This window comes from Acinonyx jubatus, chromosome D4, assembly GCF_027475565.1.
Source record: "Acinonyx jubatus isolate Ajub_Pintada_27869175 chromosome D4, VMU_Ajub_asm_v1.0, whole genome shotgun sequence".
NCBI lineage: Eukaryota > Metazoa > Chordata > Mammalia > Carnivora > Felidae > Acinonyx > Acinonyx jubatus.
Window position 1 is genome coordinate 69,500,059 of NC_069391.1, and position 24,942 is coordinate 69,525,000.

A 24,942-nucleotide genomic window follows, 5' to 3' on the forward strand; every position below is an offset into this window, starting at 1 on the left:
GATATAATTAAGTTAAAGATTTTTGGATGAGAAAACCATCCTGGATTATCCATGTGGGCCCTAAATTCAATGACAAATATACTTACAAGAGAAGAGGAAGATTTCAGATTCAATCCTACAGAATTGTGGGAAAATAAATTTACCTTTTTAAATTTCCCTGTGTTCATGGTAATTTGCTGCAGCAGCCTCAGGAAATTAATACAGCAAGGAAGTTCATTCTGTTGTTGGAAGGAACCAGTTTTCTCCATTTTATTGCAATCTTTTGAAAGTGGTTTTTGGCATAAATAAGATACCTCTCCTCCACACACACACACACACACACACACACACACACACACGATCCATACAGCATAGGACATTCAGCTCTGTCCACTCATGCAAATAAGAATTGAGTACCTTAATTCTTCAATATTGCCTGTCTCTAAGCCTGTCACATTGTAGCTCCTCCCATTAAGTAATAGAGTGAATTCCCACCCCTTCATTCTAGAATTAATCTTTTGGTTAATAAAATGGGACAAAAGTGAAAGCACACAAATTCCAAGCCTATGCCTTAACCTCTTGCATATTTCCACTCTCTCCCAGAAGTGTATTGCCAACTTGGTTCACATATGCTAGCCTATTGGAAGATTAGAGACCCTGTGAAGGAGAGCCCAACTGTCCAAATTAAGGCACTTCTCAGCCAACTTAGAGCCAACAGACACCTAAATACGTGAGCAGGCCCAGCCTACCCAGTAGCAGGGTCATCTAACCCAACCTCCAAGTGGCCAAAGTTCCTGTGTAAGCCCAGCTGACATACAGACATACAGAGTATTAATTAAGCATCTTAATTAAGCAGTCATTAACTAATGCAGTATGCAAGATGGCTTTTCCTAAAAGTTATTGAGAAGACTTTAATTTCCTTGTGATTAAATAAAATCCACCTGGGGAACTCTAGAGTCAGGTATGGCTCCAATATTTCCATATAGGAAGATTTTATATAAATATCTGTAACTGGATGGAATAAGGAAGCAAGAGCAGCCTTGAAGCTGCATTTACATGGCAAGCACACGTTTTTGCTGTTGTTGTTGTTGTTTTTCTCATTTTTGCTTTGGTATACTTATCTGGGATGGGAATAAGGGATAGTTTTCATGAGTAATTGACTCTTACTACAAACAACAGAAGATGAGAAATGAATTGGCCAAGGCAACAAGATACAGGAGGACAAGAGAAAAGGCACTCCAAACAGAGGTTTCAGCTTGAGCAAACCCAGAGGCCTTTGTTGGTGCTCAGTATATTTTTAATAAATAAGCAAGTGTCCACGTACCTCTAAGTGCTTTGCTTCATTACCACTTTTGGAACAACACCCAAGATGCCTACTATGCCAGCTGTCAGCCTCCCCCTCACTTCCTTTCCCCTTCCTTTAACCTACAAAAACACTGCCTGCTGATGAGTTGTAAGTCATTTTGCAGAGGAAATTGGGTGTGCAAATCCTGTGATTAGACAAACATCCCTCATTAAAAGTTGTAATCCACTGGCCCTCCATGTTGACACCTTAATTCTGAACTCTTAACAGCCTGAGCACACTCAATGGCCCTGAACAACTCCACCTTCTTCATCTCTTCCCCAGCCCCCTCCCCTCCTTGCTGGAGTCTCCACTAGAAAATGACATAGTCTTCCAGATGGGGCAACACGGCCTTCTCTTACTTGCAGTGATAATAATGTTTTCTCAGTTTTATTACAGTCTCTTGAGAGTGGGACTGATTTGCATATTCCCTAACACTTAATTAACGATGTCACCTTCCCAGTGCCTTGAAAACAGTTTGCATTTTTTCTTCCTCCCTGGGCAGACCTCCAACAGTTACCTCCCACATTTTCTGCTGCAGTCCTTTTTATTACTTTAATGACAAATAATTGGACAGATTCTGAGTAATGAGGGTGAGAGCCAAAGGACTGTTGCACGGGAGACGGCTGCGTGTTACAAGACACTTTTAGTGGTCTCTAAATCAGACAGACAAGTAGAGTAATGATCATCTTGCCATAATGAGACACAATTAAGAATCACTGCGGCAAATGACAGAGCAGTTCATTGAACAGTAACCTCCTTCTTCACGTTCTCTCTCCCTCTTTTTTTCCAAAGGAGATCGAAGCTTAATTATAGCATCGCCATTTGCAATGCTATCATTAAGATTGTGTCAGCACTTCCAATATAAATCGCATATTTTCAGGGGTTTATTACTTAAACATAAAAACTAGCTCCATTTTGAAATTTAGGGAGTCAGATCTTAATCTAAGAGAATCAAAAAATATAGATTCTCTGTTAGGAAGGATCTTATAGGTGCTCAATTTATATCTGATTTCTGAATACTAGAATATATTTAATGCATTGGAGTATTTTTTTTGCAGATTTCTAAGGAAAGACCCTTTTGCCCAATGTTTCTCAAACTTCAGCATGCATAAAGACCACAGGCAGGACTTGTTATAACAGATTGCCTTGCCCTACCTAAATTTTTGATTTGATAGATGGGGTAGGGCCAAGTTCACATTTCTAGAAATTCCCCCAAGTGATGCTTCTGTTGCTGGTCCAGGTAACCGCACTTAGACAACCACAATACAATGAGGATCAATAACAAAGCCCCAAATCACCATACCACATATCTCAAAGGTTAGGGATATTGATTTGTGTTTAAGAGACTAATCCAAAGCCATGTAGGAAACACAGTTTCCTCTTCAGAAATCCACCCCATGACTCTTCTCCACTCTAAGTGGCAGTTATTCTTTTCCAGTCAGTTCTTTCAAAATAAAAGAGAAATTAAAAACCAACTATATACTTGATGAACTACTGCAATTTAAATTAAATGTTCTTTTTGATTTTACTTTGTAAGTCTGTCTCTTTTCTAATGAGCTGAGTGCTCCTGGAATGTTTTCTTACTCTCTATACAAATTCTCTTTCCCCAAGGCTACGTGTCTCTCCTGTTACAGTATGTTTGGAATGGCAAACACATCCCCAATTTCAAAGACATAGAAATGGCAATAGACTATATATAATTTGCCCAGAGCTATGGAAATTTTTGTGGTAATGGCAGAGATATATTTGTGGGTGCTCATTCTATGGCTTTATAATCTATATTTTGTAATGTGAATGGACATATCCATCCTTATACTTAATTTCATTCCTTTCATGATTGGTTCATAGCAATACAGTTTGCTATGGAATAAGAGCAGTTAAGGAAGTTGGAGAATAAATTGTCATTTAGTCTGAAATCCTTTTAGAAGAATGTGGGATCATAAGTAAATATCACAAAATCATCTCCATCTTATTGTCTTGGAAACCATGGTGCAACTAGCCAGATGAATTATAGTACATATTTTGTAAATAATATAAACTAAATTTAGGATAGTGGAAAAATTCAGTAGTGACTAAACATGTCTGTGAAAGCATTATTTGTGAGTGAAGGAAAGTAACTTATGTGTTTTTTTCTGCTTTTACTAAACCAGCCAATTTTTCTAGCATTGTTAAGATGCAGCTTAAAGAAAAGTTGGTGAATAATACCAAAAACCGTTTTCCTTATTAGTAGCATTTATGAGAGTCTGATGTCTAAAGTTTAATGTCAGCAGAGCTCTGTGGTTGTGTCATATATAGCAACATAGAAACCCCTGGCAGTTATCTCAGTGACTGTACTAGTGAGGATAGGCTGAGTTATGCTGCAGTAACAAAAATCAATAAACAAAACAAACTCAGAGTGTCATAGAGGTTATTTCCTGCTCATGCAAAGTCTATTGTGGGTCCAGGTGACCCTCCAGGGCAAGGTTCTTCTGTTCATTTGGGCTTTGATTTTTGGTTCCATCATCTCAACTGTGACCTCCTCAGTCCCCGTGATTGGTGAGGAAATGCAAGAGGGCTTTGCATTGGCTATTAGAGCTTTAGCCCAGTAGACTCAGAGACCGCTTCTGCTAACAGACTCTTAGCCTAGAACTAGACACATGGCTCCAGATCTAGAAGGGCAGGGAAAGGTAATCCTCCCACATGTCCAGTATGAGAAAGGACCAGATAAATTTAAGGACTAGAAGTCCTACCTGCTACTACAGTGATTCAGACAAAATTTCCTATTTTCAATGGTCTATACAAAATTACCTTTTCTACCTAGCATCCATCTTTTCTTTGTAATTGCATGGTAGGTGGTTTTTATTTGTTGGATCTGGCTAATTGTCTCTGCTCTGCAACTAAGGCCTTAATTGTATTAAGCATACGTGATTTACACACTACTTTTATACATATTATCTCAGTTACTATAACCCTGCAGTAATCTGAATAGAAAGGTATTATTACTTTTAGGAAGTAGTTTCAGCAAAGCTTAGAAATGTCCAAGTTTTCCTAGTCATGTAATGCTGAAGATAAGATTAAAATCCAGATCTTCTGACTAACATCTTATATTCATTCTACTATACCATATTACTATCTTTGTTGGAGCTCTTTATGCTTATTCCTTTCAAATAAGTAAAATTACTGTTACTGTTGTTCCCTTACTGTTGTTCCCTTACACATGGAAGATTATGTATCTGGTTGGCCTTAGAGTTTCAGACTTAGTTCAGTGTTTATGACGTCTGGAGTTGTTTTGTCATAAGCTTGCTGCAGAAATCATTAGTCCATAATTTCCTTAAAAGTCTAAAATTAACTCTTTTATTCCATTTTATTTGATTCTCACATATGCTTTTTAAAATTTTGGCTTATTGGCCATTAAATTAATTTTATTAAATATTTGTAATTACAGGGTCTTGGCCAACACAACTCTGATATGTGCCATTTGTACTTCTTTACCACTAAATTGAGATCTGTCAACTTTTATGGTGTCTTTTATAGTTCCTCTTACCCCAGAACGTTAATGCTCTTTACAGAAACTAAACTCCTTGGAATTAAGTGTTTGCCTTTTTACCAAGGGAGAAAGTGAAGCCCACTAGAAGCTGTAATGCAAATTCTCAACTCCAGACCAGTCATTCTCTTCATGGCCCTGGTGTTATAAATAGCAACATTCTGAATTGATTTTCCCATATCAAGGTAAACTATGGATTTAACTTTAAGGTATATAAATGTTCATCCACAAAATCCAGTATATAAGAAATGTAACTTTATTTTCCCTTAGGTAACTGGCTAAATATCTCTTACAAGCCCATGATGCACTGGGTGCTAGAAACTTAATTTCATGTGTTTAGGATGCCTACTGATAAATTCTGTCAGTGCCCCCACCATATTCCCTTGGCATTTCACCATTCCCATTATGGTGTCTTACTACCCACTTCTGCCCACAGTGTGTTCTACAACTTCTACAACTCTCTACCTGAGGGCTCTCTCTCTTTCATCCACATAGATGGCAAAATGGAGTAGCTCTCAACCAATTATGGATGAGAATTAAAAAATAAATACATTGGCTTCCTAGCCCCCCAGGTAGAAAACTCTGAGGTGTATTTCACAATCTCTCCATAGGCTCCCATTGGGATCGAGTCAGAGTTGCCCACAGAAGTAACCTGTTTACTGATACATGTGTATTGGTTTTCTTCTCTTTCCTGTTTCATTTTCCAACTCCTCTTGAAGCTTCCTGTGATTACCACTTAAATAAGTCCCTTACATTTGGACCCTTATCTCAAGTTCTGTTTTGGAGGGATCAGTCTAAGATACCTTCCCAGTTTCCCCTCTATCTAAACACCATTGGCTTTCAGAATGTTGAGATACAAGTGGATGGCTATTATATGTGTCTGAGTTCCAAGAAGGTAGAATACATGGATCTGGGAAGCAAAGGGTAGAAGTAGAAAAGGTCCTGTTCTTAATTACTTTTAGAGACTTTATGGGGGGATTTGTGATTTCCATCCCCACATTTTGGGATTGTTAGTCTAGTGGTCCTAGTTCCCAGATACGGAGGCATTCCTCCAGAAAAACACAGAGTCTCACTTAATTTAAAATTAAGTTTGCTACCTGATCACTGTGAGCTCCTGTACTAGTAGACCAGTAGGCACAGAAAAGAGTTACCATACTAGAAGGGGTAATTGTCTCTGAATATCATAAATAGTAGGAATGCTGCTACATACTGGGGTAGGAAAGAATATGTTTGGTATTAAGGTAATCCACTAGGACATGTCTTGGTGTTCTTTTTTTTTTTAATGTTTATTTATGTATTTATGTATTTATTTATGTATTTATTTATGTATTTATGTATGTATATATGTATGTATGTATGTATTTATTTATTTATTTATTTATTTTAAGAGAGGAGGGAAAGAGACAGGGAGGCAGAGAGGGAGGGAGAGAGAGAATCCCAAGTAGGCTTTGCACTCTCAGTGCAGATTTCATTCAATGCAGGGTTTGAACCCGTGAACTGCAAGATCATGACCTGAGCCAAAACCAAGAGTCAGAAACTTAACCAACTGAGCCATCTAGACACCCCCATGTCTTAGTGTTCTTATGTTCAGTAAATTGGCAACCATAACCTTAAAAGGGCCTGATATACTTAGTGGTGAGAATCTGGGTCATTCCATCAGACAAGACACGTAGGGTAGCAGAATTACGAACTAAGAGTGAGAGAAGTCTAGAATTGATGGTAAAGGATGGAAACAGTAATATCAACATGATTTCAGGTTTAAATATAACACTGGGTGCTATAGTTTGACCCACAGATTCCTTTCTTGTAAATCTCCCTAGAAACTGTGGCCATAGAATCCTGGAGTGGCTATGTCTGGATACTGGATTGAATGAATGGAATGTGAGAAACAAGTGCGTTTAGCAGTACAAGGAGTGGACTGTTCTGGATGTTGTTTTGGTACCCCACCCAATCCTCTTTAGCAGGATGCTGTGAATATTGGCTGTAAATGCTCACAGATGACCTTCTGCTTTGTAGTAATTGGTTTTATTTGATGGGCTTTTAAGTATCATCCTGCATCCCAAGGAAAGGCCATAGCCAAAGGCTGAGTGCTAGGAGAATACAAAAGCTAAGCTCCTGCCTTAAGGAAATAATACTGTGGTACAATTTATGCTCCAGAGCCCTTGTGGATTGAGACCACATCCTTGCTCAGTCATTACCTCCCCTCTATCCTGATTCACTTCCTCCCTTACCAGACTTTTTTTAACAGCACTAACTCAATTCATCGTGCATCTTCAAATCCCTGTCACAGAGTGTGCTTCAAGGAAATTCAACCTACAACACTCAATTACACAAGGTAGGTTATTTCCCATGATTTACATAATTTTACAGTAAAAAAAAGGCATTTTCTCAAAAGAAACTACAAGTCAAAATTAATTAAAAGGGTTTTTTTCATATCATATTTTATAATCAGTCATATTCAGGGTCATATTTGAGAAGTCTTGTTTTCTTGGCTAACTATAACTCTGCTATATGAAAACTTAATCCAAAATAACTTGCCAGAATAATTTTACATTTGATAGGTGGTCTTGAGCCTATCTTAGTTGGTTGAAGATAAGAATTGGAAATAGTCAAAGACTATGGATGCACTCTGCAAGTGTTAGCATATAAAGGAATACAATTGGAGTACTTAAAAATATTTTGGGTACAAAAAAAATCCCGTTTTCCTACCTCTTTATTGGTCTGTCTATATCTATCTATCTATCTATCTATCTATCTATCTATCTATCTACTAACCACACTGGCTGTTTTTTACTAGGCTAATATAATTATCTATTGCTAGTGAGAAAGCAACACAATAATATACTGTGGAAAAACCACTGGGTTAGAAAACCTTAAGAAAGTGCCTCAGTATCATAGTTTAGAGGTGGTGGTTAGGGCAATACTGATTGAATGGGCTTTTCCTTCTCAGTTCTTATTCATCCACAGTAACTTCTTTTATTCTGTTGTACTTATTGGCCAATTAATGCTTGGTCGTAACAACCTCTGTAGTCCTATTCCTTGGTACTGTATGCCATGCTCCATCCATTTTTGAAAAATTGTCAGTACAGTTCTTAGAAAGTGCCCTGGTATTTCCATCTTTGAACTTCACAAAGGTTCCCAGGCTTGCTCTGCCTGGTGCCACCTACCCCCACTTCACATTTTTAAATGGCCAAACTCTACTCATTCATCAAATATCCCACCCACTAAGAGATTGCTGATTACCTGTTTACCTAGATCGTTGTCTTTTAATTTATCTGAATTGCTTTTTAAGCTGTTTGGTTGCCGTTAAAGAGTGTATATTCAGTTCTGTATCCATACTGCCTAATGAAGAGCTTAACATACAGTAATTGTTCAAGAATGGTACTTATTATTATTGCTATTAAAAGTAGACACAGAACACATACCTGAATTTTAATTAAGTTCTGATATTTTCAAAAGCTCAGACATAAAACACCTTTACTTCTCAATACTGACATAAAACCATACCTATCACATCAAATTTTTTTGGTCTTTCATTCTCCTCCATTCTCTGATGTTGATCAGTGGTCCACAATATGATGCAGATCAGAGTAATGTATTGCATGGGGAGATTGCAGATTATCTTGCAAACCGTTCAGGATTTCATAGAATTGATAAAAGTGATGGTGGAGAACTAATAGATTCCATGTGAAGCCACTGAAAAGTATGGCTGTCCAAATGAAGCCTGAAGAAGGTGCAAAGATGGTTTGATTGATACTTCAAATAAGATTAGTGTAATAATAAGGATTAAGAGAGGGAGCGAGCCAAAACATAAGAGACTCCTGAAAACTGAGAACAAACTGATGGTTTATGGGGGGTGGGAGGGATGGGTGGGTGGGTGATGGGTATTAAGGAGGGCACCTGTTGGGATGAGCACTGGGTGTTGTATGGAAACCAATGTGACAATAAATTTCATATTTAAAAAAAATAAGGATTAAGAGAAATCCCTGGGAAAATGGTGGAAACTTTTGAATACCTTTGCAAAAATTATCTACTTTGTAGTAATATAAAGGTAAGATGCAATTAATAAATGTTCTATCAGTATTTCATATCTAAATTTTTTTGCTTCTTAAGAAAAACCAAGCCTAGGAATTAGTATATAGATGCATTTCTTACCTAAATTCCATTAGTGGCCCAAGATAAACATGTGTCTTTTCTATACTATTAAGTTTCATTTTCAAAGTACTGGCTCATTCAAACATTTTCTTTTTCACTTTTCCCATGAGATTTTGGTTCCCATTTAAAGTGGATTAACTTGGGGCGCCTGGGTGGCTCAGTCGGTTAAGCGTCCGACTTCGGCTCAGGTCATGATCTCGCGGTTCGTGAGTTCAAGCCCGCGTCAGGCTCTGTGCTGATGGCTCAGAGCCTGGAGCCTGTTTCCGATTCTGTGTCTCCCTCTCTCTCTGACCCTCCCCCGTTCATGCTCTGTCTCTCTCTGTCTCAAAAATAAATAAAGGTTAAAAAAAAACTTTAAAGTGGATTAACTTTAGGTGGTCTCCTTTTTTGGGCACTGATTATCTTCATATATTGAGACCTTTTTATAGTGTCAGGGACAAAACTACAACTAAAATATGGCAATTGTGGGCAGATGACCAAGAAACTTTTGAGGGTGAAAGGGAGCACACTTAATAGTCATATCAGGATGAAAGGTATAAACTGGAACTGCTCTGGGCAAACCAAAATACAGTCGCCTTGTTTTAGGGAGTTGTATGTGTTGAACTATTCATGGAAGAAATATTTTCTGATGGTATGAGCAATCTCCTACAATAGTGACTTCCCTGCCATTGGAAGTATTCAATCAGACTTTCTGTCAGCAATGATACTGATGACATCTGAGCCCCTTTCCAATCTCTAAGAGCAGTGCTTTTTGATCTACACCTAAAGCCCTTACAATATTCCAGGGTCTTGCTTGGCTATAATAAGCCTTTTCATTAAAACAACAAAAGATAGTACATTTTTGTGCTCTGCCTGCCCTGTTAACGTACCTGATGGATACAGTTTTTGCTGCTTGATGGCCTTGTGCTGGCCTTTTTCAGATTTCATCACATTCTATACCTGAAGCCCCATTCTGCCTTTGGTTGAGTCTTGGATAGCTTCTGCTGTCCATCCCAGGCACTGCCCAGCCTTATGGAACTAGGATCACAAAGGAGAGAGTGGAAGGGGGATCTTAAGACCAGAGATTGAAGGTAAAGTTTTAAGTACCATGTTATTCATAGATGAGGAAGTAGGAGAGTTTGCCAGTTGGTTAGTGCTTTAAAATCAGGGGGGCGTTTCCTACTCTTGCTATAAGGAGAAAAACTGGATGAAAACTCTATCATTCTCTTCAGGCATAGATCAATACTTCCTAAGAGAAATTTAATAACATATTGTACTAGACTTTGATTCAAAATAGTAACCTGAAAACATGAGTGTAGAAGCTAGGAGACAGCCATTTAATATCTGGATATCTATAAAGCTGTAATGAAGGACAATTTTTTCTTGAGTCCAGCCAGTAAGGTAGCTGCCCTAACTTCTGCCTACCATACTTTTACCTTACTTCAAGAAGATCTTATCTGCAGATAAAACAAAGCAAAACAGAAGACAGGGAAGAGGTGGAAAAAGTGGACAATTCCAAATGTAGAACTTGGAAATAATCATGGGCTTTCATTGCTACTTCTCACTTCTCCTTTCCATCTCATTTGCTATGGCTCACACCTCTCAGAGGTTTTGCTGGTATCATTTTCCTTCTAATCAGCAGATTTCTTTGTGTGTACTCTGGGGGCAGCACCTCTGCTCTGTTCTTTCTCTCTGAGTTTTAAAATAACCTTCTGTCCTTCAGAAAGTTAATAGTATTTCATGTACTGATGGCTTTCTCTCTGCCTATACATTGTAAAATGAAGTAGACAAGCCCCATCCAGTTGCATGGAGTTCTTACTCCATACTTGTATCAATAGAAAAGTAAGAATCACTACATATTTAAGAAATCCTGAAGTACAGAAGAAGAAAGACAAAAGTAAACAAATAATTATGAAAATTTAAAAGTAAAATAATAGAACTTAAAAAAAAAAATGTGAATTGAAGACTTCCAGTCTGGACAAGATGGCATAGATTCCCTTACCCTGATACTAACACCAGACAAAGACAGTACAAAAAATGGGAAACTATAGACTGATACCTCTTCTGAACTTAAATGCAAAAAATCTTCAGCAAATTAATAATTTGCAAATTGAATCCATGTTGAGCATGGAGCCTGTTTGGGATTCTCTTCCTCTTTCTTCTTTTGCCACTCCCTCATTTGCACTCTCTCACTCTCCCTTTCAAAAAAAAAAAAATCAGTTTAATCCACCATATCCACAAAGTAAACAAGAAAAAGCATATGATCATCTTAATTGTGGCAGAGAAAAAATTTGACAAAATTCAACACACGTTAATGATATAAAAAATTCAGTAAGTTAGGAATTTAGGGGAATTGCCTCAACTTGATAAGGAGCATCTACAAAAAAATACACAATACCATGGTGGGGGGTGGAATGTGTTCCTTCTAAGATCAAGAGCAAGGCAAGGATGTCGTTTCTCACCACTCTTATTCTACATTACTGAAAATTCTAGCTACTGAAATAATGAAGATGAAGTAAAAGACATACAGATTGGAAAGGAGGAGATAAAATTGTCTCTTTTGCAGATGATATTGTCTTCTATGTATAAAATTCCAAAGAATCTGTAAAAGAACATCTAGAACTAATAAGTTCAGCAAGGTCACAGTGTGTAAGATCAACATGCAAAAAAAAAAATAAATAAATGCCATTTCTGTATACTACAGTGAGCATGTGGAAACCAAAATAAAAAGCACAATACCATTTTAAAATCACCCGAAGAAATGGAAATACTTAGGTTTACAGTTAACAAAACATATATAGGATCTGTATGCTGAAAATTACAAAATGCTAATGAAAGAAAGCAAGGAAGACCTAAATAAATGGAGGGACATGCAGTGTTCATGAATTGGAAAACTCAACATAGTAAAGATGTCAATTCTCCCTGAATTGATTTATCAGCTTAATGAAATTTCTATCAAAATCCCAGCAAGTGTTTCTATACACATAGACAAGCTTGTTCTAAAATTTACATGGAAAGGCAAAAGCCCTAGAATAGCTAACAACCTTGACGAAGGATAAAATGGGAGGAGTCACTCACGTATTAATGTTTACTATATAGCCACTATAATCAAGACAGCAGGTGTTGACAGAGGGATAGACACATAGATCAATGGAACAGAAAAGAGCACCCAGAAATAGATCCACACAAATATGCCCAATTGATTTTGGCGAAGATCCAAAAGTAATTCACTGGAGGAAGGACAGACTTTTCAAAAATGGTGCTGGACCAATTGGACATCCATAGGCAAAAAAGGAAAAAAAAAAAAAAAAAAAAAGAACCTTGACTGAAACCTTACACCTTGTACAAAAATTAACTCAAAATGGATCATAGATTTAGATATAAAATGTAAATTGATAAAAAATTTTAAAAACAGGGTACCTGGGTGCCTTAGTTGGTCAAGTGTTGGACTCTTGATTTCAGCTTAGGTCATGATGTCATAGTTCATGGGACTGAGCCTCATGTTGGGCTCAGGATTCTTTCTTTTTTTGTCTCTCTCTCTCTGTCCCTCCCCAGCTCATGTTCATGTGCTCGCTCTCTCTCTCAAAAATAAATAAACAAGTAAAAGATACTTTAAAATTTTAGAAAATAAAATCATAGGAAAACTGTCTTTGGGACCTAGGTATAGGCAGGCATTTCATACACTTGACATGAAAAACATGAAAAAAAAAATGAGAGGGAAAAGGAAAAGTTCATAAATTGAACCTCATCAATATATAAAACTTTTGTACTGCAAACATCCATGTAGAGAAGCTAACAAGGCAAGCTAAAGACTGGGAGAAAATTTTTGCAAACCACGTACCCAATAAAGAATGGATATTTACGATATATAAAATACTACCCAAACCCAGCAGGAAAAAAATAAAGAACCTAATTAGAAAATAGGCAAAATATATGTAATGACATTTCACTGAAGATATTTGCATCAAGGAAATGCAAATTAAAAGTATAATGAGATATGACTATACAACTATTAAAGTAGCTAAAACAAGAAAAAAGTGAGAACACAGAATGCTGGTGAAGATATGGAGAAACCAGGTCACTCATACATTACTGGTAAGAATGTTCAATGGCACAGTCATCTCTTTGCAAAAGAGTTCAGCAGTTTTTCATGAAACTAAATATGCAACTACCATAGGACCCAACAGTTGCACTCTTGGATATTTATCCCAGAGAAATAACGTTCATACAAAACCTATACGTGAATATTCATATCAGCTTTATTTATAATAGCCTCAAATTGGAAACAGCCCAGAAGTCCTTCAGCTGGTGAATGGCTAAACTATGTTACATACATATCATGGTATACTACTTAAAAATAAAAAGAAACAAAAGATCAATAAAAATAACATTCAGATGAATTTCTAGGTAATTCATGCCAAGTAAAAATAAGTGAAAAGTTACATAATATATGATTTAATTTATATAGCATTTTAAAATGATAAAATTGTCCAAATGTGACAACAGATTAGTGGTTGTCAAGTAGATGATGGGGCAGGAAAGGAAGTGGAGGGTCAAAAGAAAACATGAGGGATCCTTGTGTGACAGATCTAGTCAATACGTTGATTATGGTAACAGATGCACAAACCTATACATGTGGTGGAATTGTATAGAACTAAACACACACACACACACACACACACACACACACACACACACGAGTCTAAGTAAAACTGGGGAAATATGAATAAGATCAGTGTATTGTCATTATCCTGGTTGTGATATTATACTGTAGTTTCACAAATGTTTTTAGGGGAAACTGAGTAAGGTATACTTGGGATCACTGTATATTATCTCTTACAACTGCATGTGCATACTAAAGATTTCAATAAACATTTCAATTAGCAAAAAATCTTTTGAAAAAATGTGATTGGGATTCTCAGAATCAAAATGGGATGTCCTCAAAAAACAAGAACAGATGCAAAGAAATGATCAGAGAAGTCACAATCCTCTTAGAAATTAAAAACATGATTACCATAATAACAAGCTTAATAGAAAATTTGGAAGACTTCAGAATGTAGAACAAAAAGACAAGGAAATAAATATTAGGTGAGTAATAAAAGATGTAGAGGAGGAGTTTAGAAATTGAAATCTCTAATAGGATATCCAGAGAGAAAGAAAGCAGAGAGAGTGTGGAGGAAGAAAGTATTACAGTAATAAAAGAGCAAAAAACAAACAGACAAAAACCTCAAAGCTATGAGAACAAGGAATCTTTGCAATAAAAGAGACCAGTAGCCAATAAGCAGGATAAATTAAAAAACAAAAGAAAACAACAACAACAACAAACAAAACCCAACCAAACAAAAAACCCCAACCCACATCAAGTCACATTCTGAGCAAAACAAAACCATTCCAAATATGCAAGAACTCAAGAAGTTTACTGTTTTCCTTCCTTCCTTCCTCCCTTCCTTCCTTCCTTCCTTCCTTCCTTCCTTCCTTCCTTCCATCCTCCCTCCCTCCCTCCCTCCCTCCCTCCCTCCTCCTTCCTTCCTTCCTTCCTTCCTTCCTTCCTTCCTTCCTTCCTTCCTTCCTTCCTTCCTTCCTTCCTTCCCTAGAGAGAGAGGGAATGGGTGGGGGAGGTGGGAGAGAGGCAGGGGAGAGGGAGAGAGAGAATCTTAAGCAGGTTCCACGCCCAGCGCAGAGCCAGATGCAGGGCTCTATGTCATGACTGACTGTGAGATTATGACCTGAGCTGAAATCAGTAGTCAGATACTTAACTGAATGAGCCACCCAGCCGCCCCAAGAAGTTTCTTCTTACCCTGTCTGAGGAAATTACTTGAGGATATACTCCAGCACCGAAAGGAGGGAACTTGTTGAGATTATACAACCAATAAAATAAAATTATGAGAGACTTGTTGAGTCATAGGCTTACAGAAGTTCAAATTAGAGCATGGGTTAGTGGGATCCAAGTAAAATATCTTCAAGAGATTGGGATGTGTATCAAGTAAAAGAGAATGAAAGCCTGCAACACCTTTGACACATGATGAAGGGATACAACTTTCAACTAGAAAAAAAGAAAGGCACTAAGAAATGCCCGGAAAAATATACAACTCATGGGCCAAATACAAAAACAAAAACAAAAAACACACAAAGTGTGGCATGGTTTTGATTTATTAGTAGAGGGGAATAAAGGAGAAATTTTACCAGTGACTTTGATTTTGATGACAACCAGTGACTTTGTTTCTAGAAGCACTGTGATTTAAATGATGGTGAGAGGGGTGATGTCACAGGAACTGCAGACAATGAGGTTTAGCATGCTCTGACTTCACAATGAGCAATATTTATCTAGTTACAATCATGCTAAAGTATTTATTGGTTGTAAACTTTTGTAACAAACCTGTAGTCAAAACAAGAGCTACAATTAAATGTTTAAAATAGACTGGGAGGTGAGAGGATGGGGTGGGAGAGAGGGCGGAGGACAGACACACTTAAAAGTCATATTTTAGAAATTTGGGACCCATTCTCTATTTTCAAAAATTTATGGTACATGAAATCAGAGGCTATGTATTTCATTTGCAGTTTCAAAGATAACTTTTAGGAGCACTAAAATAGTGATATAACTATTAAGAATTGAGAAAAGGGGAAGAGGGTGTGGGAGGTGATATTAAAGAGTATCTTATTCAATAATGGCAGGAAGGTTGACTGACAATATATAAAGTTTGTACATCAAGAATTAGCCCCATAAACAAGTTATTCAGAATGATGTCTAACTCTCAAAAGCAGGGGAAGCAGAAATAAACATGATTGCCCTTGGAGAGTAGAGTGGGAAGTTGTGAGTTGACAGACACTCACTGTATTTTATAAGCCAGTCTATTCTATTTGATTTTCGACTACATGCATACATTACATTGATCAAGGAAAAACATTTTATACAAGATTCACTAGCTGTAATCTCCTGGGAGGCCCTGGCCCAAAATCACTCTGCAAAGGGATGTAAAGTAATAGAAGGGGTGCACACTTAGGAAACATCTGCCACTGCCGTGAAATGTTGAGAAGGAACAATAAAACCCACAAATGAAAATCGCAACCCAAACACCACATGTAGGAACATCTGTGTTAATTCTGACAAATTCTGCCGGTCATGGTTTGACCTCATCCATCACTGAAAAACGCCTAACTCAATCTGGGAAAAAACAGCCCTGTCTTTGAGATATTAATTCCGCCTTATCATATAGGTCCACATATATATTGAATGTATGATGGAGATTAGGTATCACTGGGGTAATTTTGGTGTGATTGCTTTGACAATCCTAAAGCACTCTACATTTATAATGGCTAGTTGCTCTGTTTACGTACTGTAATCCACTCTCATGAGAGACTGGCTGAAATGATTTCTGCTCTGATGCATATACACGTTGAATTAGATTTCCAGAATGTATTCATTTGTTCTTATTCATCTTTTAAATACATACCTCTAGTTACATTTGCAGATTTTACCTCTGTCCATTCCCTGCAACTCTTACTTCCCGTGAGAAGCTGTGAGAGAATGCAGCCCCAGATTTCTGATCTTGGCAACCTCTTTGATGGCTCTTTCACTAGTGGGGTCCTCACAGCCCATGGGCACCTGGGGAGCATAGTGGCGCCTGGGTTCTGGGCCAGCTGGGCTCCTGGGTTTAAGACAACTTCCAGAAGCACAGTAGGTGGAGCTCAGGTGCCACACTGCGTCCTGCCTTTGGAGTGATTTGCTGCTACTTTTAACCAGTCTCCTCCATTGACCCTTTCCTTGCAGAGAGCTTGCTTCTGAGCTGAAATGCACGCAGATGTGAATAATTATGAGGAGAGAGCAATTCTTGGGGGAAGACTTTTGGCCCATCCTGTCAGAAGAAGATAGGCAAGGGCTTCTTTGGAAGCTGCTCTTGGGAGGATTTTAGGGTCATTTGGGGGGAAACTACACAAGTGAAAACGGGTTTCTGACAGCACTTACCATACCCTCATCTCTCTCAGGAATGGAAGTTTATACTGTATTTTGATTAATCTGCCAAGTTATAGATCTGCAAGCTTTGTGTCTTCAGGAATGCCTTCTGTTTTAAGTGCATGGGCTCTCGAGTTAAGCTGCCCAGGCTTAGCTGCTGGCCCAACCACTTATGAGCTGCATAACCTATTACAGCTGAGTTAACTTCTCTGTGCACCAGCTGTCACATCTGTTAAATGGAGATAATGATAATAATACCCACCCTACATGAGGTAACCTGAAAGCTAGTAAATAAGAATTAATAGCGATTATTATTTTTTTTCACAAAACTTACACCAGGCACAGAAAGTTTGACAAGAATGTCTTGAGATTGCAAATTGAAGATGGGGGCTTGGAAGTGGGAGAATAGTGAGGAAATGGCTTCTAATATGACCCTTGGAGTTTCTTTTTTGTAGGTGATATTTTCCATCATCGGCCATCTACATTGCCTGAAGGTGAATTAGAGTAGTAGGGCTTTAAAGAGAGAGCAAAACAGTTAATATTCCATCTTGGTTTTCCAAAATAAGCTTGTGTTGCCTAACTTTGATACCTAAACTTTCACTGGTAAGGGTTGATTTTTTGTGAAGAGGAAAAAAAAATAAGGCTGTTAAGAATCCAAGCATAAGACCCCCAAAGAAACAAGGAATCAAGTTTGTGCTGTAACAGCAGGTTGTAAGAGAGGACTGGGGACCCAGACAATGACCTCCTTGGCAAGACTGGACAAGATAAGGGTGACCACATAACTTAATGTCCACAAACAGGTCAAAGTTGAAGGTTAAAGGAGGCATTATTATTCATTATACTGGGAGCAAATGAGTATGCCAGGACATGACTCAGGCAAATCAGGGCATGTGGCCATTTAGCCAAGGTGCACTGGGCTGGGAACGGGGAAGAGGAGCTGGATGAGGGAGGGAACTGAAACCTGGGGCACTACGTGGAGGAGAGGAAGATCAGCAGAAGAGCCCAACACCGTCTCTTGCCACACTGGAGAGCTGTGGGGATCAGTGAAGACTGGCAGCCCATCCATTAGCCTGAGAGTAAACCTCACTCATCACTTGCTTGATAAACCATGCAGCTCTGGGGAGAGCCTCCCACCTATATCTGCCAGCATAACCAGCAGAAGTGATGTCCATTCCTCCCACGTACTTTGCTGAGCCACATTTAAACTTCCCTACGTGGACACTCTTGTAGTGGTACAGACTATTCTGAAGTCTCTAGGAGCAGAGAAAGAGACGATGAGGGAGTCACCAGTATCCACAGTTAGGTGGAATCCATGTTAGAACCGCCCTTTTGTTAACAACAGATTATAGCTAAACTTCTCCAGCAAAGGAAAATAACCTCTGGGGAGATGATGATGCAGGATGGGAAGATACCAGCTCACAGACCAGGAGGTTTTGAGAAATCTTGATGCCAGCTTTCCCCCACCCAAAAGAGAAATGTAGCTTGACTTAAAAACAAGTTTATCGGGGAGCCTGGGTGGCTCGGTCTTTTGGGTGTCCGACTTCAGCTCAGGTCATGATCTTGCAGTCTGTGTGCTCCGGCCCCAGGTCGGGCTCTGTGCTGATGGCTCGGAGCCTGGAACCTGCTTCAGATTCTGTGTCTCCCTCTCTTTCTGCCTCTCCACTCACGCTCTGTCTCTTTCTCTCTTTCAAAAATAAATAAAAATTTAAAAATAAAAGAAAAAGAAAAAGAAAAACAAGTTTTTCTTGGGGCACCTGGGTAGCTCAGTCAGTTAAGCATCTGACTTCGGCTCAGGTCATGATTTCACAGTCTGTGAGTTCAAGCCTCACATCAGGCTCTGTGCTGACAGCTCAGAGCCTGGAGCCTGCTTCAGATTCTCTGTCTCTGCCCCTCCCCCCCAAAATAAACATTAAAAAAATTAAAAAAAAAACAAGTTTATTTTGTAGAACTAAAGTAGACAAAGAAAAATTGACATATGAAAATAATCATGGTGGGCTTTTAGGTGGCTGATAAGGGCTTTTTGGAGGTTAGTTTTCCTAGCTAATTTAGTATCCCTCGTAATTTCCCACAGATGAACATAAAAATTACATGTTGGTGGTTTTACTCTGATGTCACCATTGTAGAAGTCTTATTTGACCTTAAGGGTATTTCTTACTGGCTTCAGACTGTTAATATTCACTCTCACCCACTCTTATAACTACAGGAACCTTTTGGAAAACATTTCTTAGGGTGAATTATGTATTTAAATGTAAAATACCAGCAAACATCCTTATGGCCATAACTTTTGGGTATTTTCAAACCAGATTATAGTAAGACAATGTATTTTATTCAGCAGATTTGTTTTAATCTAATTATGTAGGTGAATAAAAATTACTGCATGCTGGTGCATCTAATGTAAGTTATCTATTATTCACACCACATTTACTTTTAATATTCATGCAGATTCCCTTTGACATAACCTACTGTGTCACAGTTAATCCAATAAAGATAAAATATAGCTCAGCAAAACACCAGTCGATTCCAGCTTTCTGGTAATTATTAAAGACTATTTCACACTGGTTCCTTCAATCAATGTATTTCCCCTTGGATATGATGGCACTCCTCTTTGAAGCTTTCAATCCTCCCAATGGATTCAGAGGAACACTCAGGCCCCCTTTCAGTCTCTGGGTCTCAGAGGTAGTTCAAAGAGCACAACAAGGCTTCACAGGTTTATCCTCAAAGGCTGACACTGTCTGTTTGATGTATGGTGACTTAAAAAGTCATCTCTGGCAAAGCATGTGTTTGCTACCAGTCTATCGAATCAGCCATTTATCAACTTATCTGTATTCACCCAGTGCACCTGCTAACAGCTCAAAGGAGAACACTCACTGTCTCCTGCTGGACTGACTATTGATTTGATTCCCTCCTCTAATTTTATATTGTTTTGCTGCCCTGTGGATGAAGCAACTCCTTTACTGGATGAAATGAACATGGAACCCGTGAACTGATGGCCTTTGGTTGTTGTGTTCAAGAGCCCAGAGGGCAACAGATCCTTCACAGGTTGAGGACAGCTTGGCTGGCGGAGTAGCTTTCCTGTTCCAGCATGCCTTGCCTTTTACTTTTATCCACATTGCAGGTATTTCATTGTAGGGACCCTGCTAGGAAACTACAGAGAGATCACTAGGAACTCCCAACATCATCATCAAAAGCTGGAAATATTCATTGTCTATGAAGGCATGCAAACAGAATCCAGAATTGAAGATAGGAATACACCAGCTCCCTCTCAGTCTAACCAACTCACCATAACTGTCTCCATGCTCCAAGGAAGTTTAAAGGAAACTTTGTAGTTTCTTTATAGTCCTGAGCACATGATTCCAGCTGAAAAATTTTCTTTTCTACTTGTCCGTCATTACTGGTTTTTAATTAAAATGAGGCTACCTCACTGCCTCATGAAAATTATTATCATTTAGGAATGCCTTTCTCCTCAGTTTAATCTCTGGTGTGGTCATATAATTTGATTAACATCATAGATAATGCTTCAACTATTGACAACACTATTTTGATGAATTCCTTTAGAAAAGGACAAAGATAAAGTCAATATTTTTTCTATGCAACATTATGTATTTTAAGTACAGCGGTTGCTATGTGAAGATGGCAGTAATTCTATTGTAGAGGAAGTTGTAACATGAGGTGGATCTAAAATTATGGTTTGTTCCTGATTCCCTCTCCACTTCTAAAATAAGTCATTCTTGGGGCACCTGGGTGGCTCAGTCATTTCAGCATCTGACTTTGGCTCAGGTCATGATCTCACAGTCCATGAGTTCAAGCCCTGCACTGGGCTCTGTGCTGACAGCTCAGAGCCTGGAGCCTGCTTCGTATTCTGTGTCTCACTCTTGTCTCTCTCCCTCTGTTCCTCTGCTGCTTGTGCTTCCTCTCTCTCAAGAAAAACACTTTAGAGAAATAAGTCCTTCTCTTTCTCTCTCTCTTAGGGCATCTTACAAACATTGAAAGTCACCAAGATTCTATCCACAGTACTCTTTTCTTCCTTCTTTGTACACATTTGCTGGATGATCTGATTCAGTCATGACTCCAGTTATCTAAATGCAGAAAACTCCCCCAAACCTATTACCAGCTTTGATTTCTCTGCTGAGCACCAGCCCCTATTTCTCTCTAATAAATGTGCCCATTTAGATAGGTTGCGGGCAACTTAATCTCAACATACTCAATACTCAATCCATTATCTTTATATACAACTTTTCCTGAGTTCTTTGTCAGTAGCATTGGCTAGGTACCACGTCTCTCATCATTGGAGCCAATACTCCAGGTATAATTAATCTCCGAGTAGCATCCATTAAATCCTTTTTTTTAATTTTTTTTTTTTTTTACCTCTACTACCTTAGCTATTACTGCCATTGTCACAGGCCCATCTCAGGTCCTGTCATCTCTAGACCTAAACACTTCAATAAACTCCCAATTTACCACCCATTTTCTTTCTGGTTATTAGTGTATTTGTTTGAAATAAGACTTAACCATGTTGTTCTCACCTAACTTCTTTATTAAAAAGCAATTAAAAAACCTAATTGCTTGTCTAAATTGTTTTACTGATTTCTGTTTGCCTTCAGGATAAAGTTCAAAATTACCTAGCAATGCATAGCAAACTGACTGTAGCCAATTAATTCATACGGGAATCCTAGGTTCTTTACAGTAAGTATTTGGTAGTTTCAGTGGTTAGAGGTCAATGGAAACCACCCTTACAACCTCCCTACCATGTGTCACATGCCAATCAAAATCAGTCTCAGGTCAAACTCTGCCAGATTCACAGTGTCAAAGTACAAAATTCAAAGAGTTACACTGTCAGCTTATAAAAAAGCTAAAGTTATTAGTAGTGTAAGGATCGAGAACTAGACAATGGAACAAGTAGTCCAGACATAAACTCATGTATACATGGCCATTGACTGATTACAATTTTGTTTTAATTTTTTTTAATGTTTATTTCTGAGAGAGAGAGAGAGAGAGAGAGACAGCAAGCAGGGGAGGGGTAGAGAGAGAGGGAGACACAGAATCAGAAGCAGGCTCCAGGCTCTGAGCTGTCAACACAGAGCCCGACACGGGCTTGAACCCACAGACCGTGAGATCATGACCTGAGCCGAAGTCAGACGCTTAACCAACTGAGCCACCCAAGGCACCCCAGACTGATTACAGTTTGACACTGCAGAGCAGTGGAGGAAAGACAGTCTTATCAATAAACAGTGCTGGGTGAGTTGGATATCCACACACACAGAAAAGAGTGATTCTTCATCATATCTTCATACCGTACCCTAAACCAGTTAAGGAAGATTATATATTTAAATGTGAAACATAAATAAATGAAGCCTCTGGAAGAGCGATTCCAAGTGTGAGGAGAATGTGCCCTGTTGTTGCTGATTCTGAGATGGAGGGGGCCTTGGATAAGGACTAAAGAGAGACCTTGAGGGGCTAAAGGCAACTTCCAGTTGACAGCCAAAAAGGTAACAGGGACTTCAGTCCTACAATGACAATGAATCAACTTCTATCAGCTACCAGAATGAGCCAGGAAGCAATTTCTTTCCCAGAGTTTCTGGGTAAGATCCGAGGCCCATGATAATTTTATTTCAGCTTTGTGAGACCTGGAAGAGAGGAACTAGTTGAGCCCACCCAGATTCTGACCTACAGAAGTGGGAGATAGTAACTGTGTTGTTTCACTGTGCTTAATTTGTGGTAATTTGCTACAGCAGCAATAGAAAACTAATATACTCATTAAGAAGGAAATGGAGAAATAAATTGTGATAAATAATGGACTGCAATAGAACAGGGGTCAGCAAACTATAACCCACAGGTCAAATTTGACCTTAATTTTGTAAATCAAGTTTAACTGGAACAGAGCCAGATTTGTTATGGGTTGTCTAGGGCTGGTTTTATGCTCCAGCAGCCGTGTTGGGTAGTTTGAACAGTCTTTATGACAGTCAAAACTAAAAATATTTACTATCTGGGTCTTGAAAGAAAAAGCTTGCTGAACTCTGGTACAGAGGAATGAAACATAACAAACTACATACAATAATGTGGAGGAATATCACAAGCGTAATGGTGAATGAATCCAGGAACAAAAGAGTACTTACTGCATTTTGTTTTCTAAAGTTTATAAGCGGCAAAACCAATCTTGCTTACAGGAGTCAGGAGGGTGGTTGCCTTCAAGAAGGGGTGGGGGAGAAAAGTGATTTAGGTGTGGGTGTGAGGAAGCTTCAAGGATGCTGGTAATATGTTCTTTTTTTGGTCTGGATGGTGGTTAAAGGGCTTTGTGAAAAATCCATGAAGCATGACTTCCTCACTTTTTACGTATGCCATTTACTTCCACAAACACACACACACACACACACAATTAAAACAGTATGACTTTATCCAGACATTTAAAAATGTATATGCTTTTGAGGGCCTTAGTAACACAGAACTAAAACTAACACTGAACTAAAACTCAAAATATTTTATATTTAGGATGTCCTCTGGAGACCATCTGAGGACTTCTACTTGTTTCTGATGTCTTAGACCACAGCATCGACATTACGTGGGAGCTCATTAGAAATGCCCCATCCTAGGGGCACCTGGGTGGCTTGGTCGGTTGAGCGTCCGACTTCGGCTCAGGTCATGATCTCACGGTCCGTGAGTTCGAGCCCCGCGTCGGGCTCTGTGCTGACAGCTCAGAGCCTGGAGCCTGTTTCAGATTCTGTGTCTCCCTCTCTCTCTGCCCCTCCCCTGTTCATGGTCTGTCTCTGTCTGTCTCAAAAATAAATAAACGTTAAAAAAAAAAAAAAAGAAATGCCCCATCCTAGACCTGATGAATCAGAAACTATATTTTAATACGATCCCAGCTAATTCCTTTATACATTAAAGTTTGAGAAGTCCTGCTGCTATAGATTTGCTATTTCATTGCTGCTTGTCTTTCACAAAACGTATTCGTTCTTGGTCAAAAGTGCAGTTCTTGGCAACTTACACTCCCCAAACTTATCACATGCATCTGGGCAGGACTGTTCTGGAAGCAAACATGCTAGCTCATGCTTCTTTGGTTAAAGCTCTCTGGTTTCTGCGGTATTCAGGCATCAGAAGACAGCAGGGCCCAAATTTCCCTCATTTGCATTTGGATAGGCAAATGGACCTCAGATGTATCTTTTTTATCATAATAAAGGGAACAAACATGAGAAGTTTATTGGTAATAAATAGGCCAGCCTCTTTCTCTGTCACCTTACAATCCAGACCCCAGGGGGAATATAAACATACCCGTGGATTATTTTTATAATCTCAAAGGGTTAGTTTTTCATCTTCAGAGACTTGAATAGAATAAGAAAGTTGTCTGTGGGAGAATAAGGTCTCCATCATGTAGGAAATAAAATAATCTTTTCTTCTCTAGGAAACTGAAGAAAGGTCATGTATCACAAAATTAGATGTGGAAAAAATAATCATGTACTGTTCTAATATTAGAAGAGAAAAATGGAGAAATGACCCTTCCTGGATAATAGTTCTTATGTAAATGACTCAGAAATAGAAAGTTAGAGGGGGCTCCGGGGTGGCTCAGTTGGTTAGGCATCTGACTCTTGGTTTCAGCTCAGGTCATGATTTCACAGTTTGTGAGTTCCAGCCCCACATTGAGCTCTCTGCTGTCAGCACAGAGCCCATTTTGGATCCTCTGTCTTGCTCCCTCTCTGCCCCTCCCCTGCTCATGCTCTTTCTCAAAAATGAATAAACATGTTTTTTAAAATAAAGTTAGAAAATGGGTATTAGAGATTTCTAGATAATTGTCCTGTGATCTGAGTGCTCCTGGTATTTCTTTCTCACACATAATATAGCTTTAAAATGGCCATTATGTTGAATATCTTTGCTGTTTGTTGTTCCTCCCAATTGTGAAAAGTCTTATGTTAGTAGAAAAATCAAATCACCCAATGGTGCAAAATTTGAAAGCACTAAGGGTGAAGGAAGAGAGACTTTGAAGAACTATACTGAACCCTGCTCTATAAAAGAACGTAA

General features: G+C 38.7%; 1 long non-coding RNA gene across 2 annotated transcripts in view; it reads left to right on the forward strand.

The window, feature by feature from the left end:
• The window catches only part of LOC128312220 (uncharacterized), a 173,364-nt gene that overhangs the window by 55,983 nt on the left and 92,439 nt on the right, over positions 1–24,942 (forward strand). The window contains exon 2 of one of the 2 annotated variants that reach the window (XR_008291227.1): positions 7,096–7,182. The exons of the other annotated variant lie outside the window; for it this stretch is intronic. This is a non-coding gene — a long non-coding RNA (uncharacterized LOC128312220). The remainder of the gene's footprint in view (positions 1–7,095; positions 7,183–24,942) is intronic. 2 annotated transcript variants of the gene reach the window in all.